This window comes from Morone saxatilis, unplaced genomic scaffold, assembly GCF_004916995.1.
Source record: "Morone saxatilis isolate NCDOM2014 unplaced genomic scaffold, NCSU_SB_2.0 Contig23, whole genome shotgun sequence".
In the NCBI taxonomy this organism is placed as follows: Eukaryota; Metazoa; Chordata; class Actinopteri; family Moronidae; genus Morone; species Morone saxatilis.
In genome coordinates, this window is record NW_023339796.1 from 21,166,507 (window position 1) to 21,171,081 (window position 4,575).

At 39.3% G+C, this 4,575-nt stretch overlaps 1 protein-coding gene across 1 annotated transcript in view; it reads right to left on the minus strand.

The window, feature by feature from the left end:
• map4l (microtubule associated protein 4 like) overlaps positions 1-695 on the minus strand; it is a 107,719-nt gene extending 107,024 nt beyond the window's left edge. The window contains exon 1 of the mRNA XM_035670612.1: positions 558-695. The gene's annotated coding sequence lies outside the window, so the exon portion shown is untranslated. The remainder of the gene's footprint in view (positions 1-557) is intronic.
• Between the last annotated feature and the right edge of the window lie 3,880 nt (positions 696-4,575).

Here is a 4,575-nt window from a genome sequence, read left to right on the forward strand (position 1 = left end):
ACACACACACACACATTCACAGTCTATAGGTTACTGTAGTCCCGTATGGGAATATTAAGCTTGAAGAGGTAACGTGTGAAACAGCATTAGAGGCAATGAGGCCAACATACACTCATTAATGGCTCGAGAGGAGCCGTATGAGCTCATTAGAGGAGTATTTTTTGGAGTACTATAGCCTGGTGCTTTTCTCAGCAGGAGGGGTGTACCATCCCGACTGCGGCACCACCATAACAAAGAGACACGAATCCACGGACCTCCGCATGAGAGACAGAGGTCCCCCCTCACCTCACACGCCCACTCTCCTCTCCCATTGTGATGGGAAACACCGAGCACAACAATGTACAACTGCCGGGCCGCCATATAAGAAGCTAAATATAGGCCCGCATCCACGCCACCGCAGCGCGAGACCTAAATAACGCCATAAATATAACATGAATTTCATCATTCATTCAGCGCGCGAGAGGATGGCGCAGCGCGAGGACGCAGCAAACAGCGATAGTCGCGCGCTGACACCTCGTAAGTCGGATGTAAATAGTGAAATATGCGACTGTACTCACCGCTTCGACGTGTCCCGTTTCTTTCGCGGAGTGTGTGTGTGTGCTCGCGCGTGTGTGACTGTCAAGAGTGTGTGATGGTGAAAATCTCTCCACCTTTCACTGCTTGCGGAGCAGACTGGTGCCAGGACTCAGACGCAAGCCCCGCCCCCTCCTCAGACGGCTCAGCCAATCAGGAGCAGCGAGCAAAAAAAGAGCCTTTTTCCCCCGGAATCTGCAGCTGCTGCATTCACGTGCTGCCGTAAATATGAGACACTAACTTTATGGATTTGTAAAACACATTACAGTAAATCCTAGAAATAACATGTTAAAGGTCCATTTTGTAACATTTATCGGGCTGTATTGAAAGAAATGGAATGTAATATTCATAGGTGTGTTTTTATTAGTGTATAATCAGCTAAAAATAAGAACTGTGTTTTTGTTACCTTAGAATGAGCTGTTTGTATCTACAGAGGGAATGGGTCCTCTTCAACAGAGTCATGTTGACCGTGAATGTCCAGAATGGACAAACCACACACTTGCTCTAGATCTATATGTCAAGTTCCAAGGCCACATACTTCCTCCTACACGCTTGGAAATCTGAGCTGTATTCAAATGGTTGCAATTTGCAACTTCACTACAAGATGCCACTGAATCCTTCACACCGGTCCTTTAAAATGAGAACATGTATATCCATGGAGCCAAGGTTAAAAGACTGACCAAATCATATAACATAAAAATAAAAAACGACATTTTTTAACACCCACATCACCTCCACACAAACTAATACAAAAATAAATAACCCTTTCAAAATGATATTATATTAATTGAACATTCATTGATAGCTCACCATCTGCACCATAAATCATGACCTGGCTTAAAGTCCTGCCTGTTTCAAGCAACTTGATGTTTAATGGGAGACAGTTACCAGTAAAGTACTACATTATTCACTGGCACTTTACATAATGCACTCTGGCCCTGTGTTTCAGCCAGGCTGAGTATGGACCATAGTTATCTGTGAGCATAAGTATTCACATCCCTCAGATTTCCATATTGTGAGCTAAAGCAGTGTTCTCAGTGGACTAATATTGATAGGATTAGATTAAACTTTGTTGTCATTGCACACAGTAAGAATCAGTACAATGAAATGCAGTTGGCATGGAAGCTGCATATACAGTAGTTATAAAGATGAATGAATAATGAACAATAAACCAACAGAGTAGTAAGGTGTGAAGGGATACTGTGGTATGTTCAAACTGAAGAATGAATCAAGATGCAAAATGGACAGAGTGAGTGATATATTGTAACTATATGTATAGTATGGGCCAGTAGTGTGTATAGTAGACTTAGTCTAGTTATGTTATGTACAAAAAAAAGTGCAAATCTGTTAAAAAAGCTAGATGAAGAGAAAGGTTGTAATGTTGTACTGTAAGTGTCAGGATCTGTTGCCAGGATAGTGTAATATGTTGGCAGTTTGTGTAGAAGTAATGATTTTGTTGTAATGGTAACATGGCATGCATCAATACATCATTCGCACTGTGACTTCTAGCACAAATAAAAATCTGAGTGCTTCACAAACAGGAAGCTAAAATGCTACCCCAAGCACTTGTCACTTGTTCTGTTTGAAATAACATCTGGAATGTTTTTATTTCTTTCCAGCTGCGTAGCGCAGTCTGTTGTGTAGTGCATTACGGACCAATCAACACCACACTCAAAAATTAAAAGTATCTTATGCATACTGAAATTCCTCTTTCTCTTTTTTTCAGTATAATTGTAGTATATAATCAAAACCATGATAGGAATAAGTACGTTGCAGCTGTGATGCAGGGTTTAGAGACATCACAGACTGTCATTAAGGAAGATGCTAAAAAAGTTGCTGAAATACTTCTGTACTTGCAATTGAGTCTAAACATTAGAGGTGCATCTCCATCACTAAGGCCAATGCGATATGAACCTCAGTGCATTGCTAACAATGTAATACACTGAAGATACATATAAAGAAGCTACCAAAGAGATAAAAGTTAACTCTATTCTAATGCAGTTCAATTGGACAAAATTTGATTCAACAAAATGCGATGCAAAGAAAATTATGCTAGGTAATTCAATATGGTACAGACAGTTTGATTTTATTTCTTTGGTTCTTCTTAAGCAGCTTCAGAAACAATTTAGTGAAGAGGAATCAGTCTTAATATAACATTACTGGTCACATTTCTAAATGATAAAAGCATAAGGCCTCTAGTAATAATTATATGTATAAATAAATTAGTTTGTGAATGCAAATATATTGAAACGATGCATCCTGGGTTCATCCCAAATTTTTTTCAACATAAAGGCATCAATTAGTTGACTGTGCTATACGGGAACAAGTATCTGACCAAATTGGGTCTACATGCAATGGCTCCTTCTATGATCATATAATGAATGCATATGGGGGGGAAAGGTTGATTTCACTGTTAAAATCCCGCATCCTTACACTAGGAGCTGTAGTTTTAAACTGTTGTTCCTCTTTCAGTGGTCAGTTCGTTGCTTCATAGTGATGCAACTGATGAAGCTAGCTAGCCAGATGACTGACTGCTGTTGGAGAGGCAGAGGTTTCTATAGGATTATCTGGGATTATGGCTCCCATTTGATTTGGTGGGTTTGTTTGTAATCTCTCAAGTATCCCATACTGTCCACAGTACACAAGCACAAAAACAGTGCAAACAAAATCATACATCAAAAATATCTATTTGTTCACATTTACAAAACATTGATCTCCTTCACGCAACAGCTGACTGTATTTTCCATCATAAAAATGAATCCATACAGTAATAGCTAACTCTAATCTTATTTGATCAGTGGTCACCTTAACAACAGTTCTGATCCTCTTAACCAGGATTTGACAGCACCTATTGATGCCTCTGGTCTTTATGAATCTATCCATCACAGTGGAACCACCCTCCATCTGACATCTCAACATTACCTCTGCCTTATCTCAGTATAATGGTGGATTACTGGAGGGCAAGGAGGCAACAGGCAGAATAATGCAACAACTATAAAAGAAATGGTAGAAGCCAAAAACATTTGCTTTGTGTCCATGTGGTTGCCCATGCAAAGTTGCAACTTTCACATGAAACAAAATGTTTGCAAAAGGATGCAAATACGACCTTTATTTAATTGAGAGACCTTCTGCAAATGAGACCTGAGTACAACAGAGAGAAACAGAGAAAACAAGCAGCCAGACATAATGAATAATTCAAAACATTAAGGGTCACAGCAACAAATAAAAAAGCTACATTTTGTGGTAAAATAAATAAATTTAAGATGAATTGCCACCATAAACAATAGATAATTACACAAAAAAGTATTCTGAAAGAACGGTGGGAACTTATTGACCCATTAGCTTGTTTGCTAACTGTTAGTAAGCAGCTACAACCCAGCTGAACCACTGACAGTATATAATATTGGACAGAGCTTCCAGGTCTGAAAAGTGAAGCCAATGCAGCAGTGCTTTAGACCTGCATTCCATGTAATGGCCAGCAGGGGGCGACTCAGTTGGTTTCAAACATTAGTCTGATTGTATGGACTGTAATGGCAAAATAAGCCTACTTCTCACTTGATTTATTAGCTCAGTAAACAGCTTCCTAATGAGTTTATGGTCTCCATCTCTAGTCTCAAGTCTTCTTCCATACAGCATGATGTTCAATTAGTAAATTATGGTCCCATTTAGAGTAAAATTGACAATGAACAGGGTATGCTTAAGGGCCTGGCTACCTTGTGATTGACAAGTCATTCTCAGTGAGTCCGTCCAGCGCAACACTCCAACCTCTGATTGTATGTTACAGATGTTCTATGTGATATGCCTAGTCTGTTTCTCACCTAAAATCATTTCAGAAACATGTATGGTCATAAAATTGACAAAATAAAACCTAATAAGATTATTTACACACAATTTATCTCAACTCAACATTTATAGAGAGAAGCTAGCTGTGGTTAGGGAGTTCACAGACAGCCTGTTGATCAGTGTTTTCAGTAAACTAGCTGCTTTGCTTCTGTCCGAAAT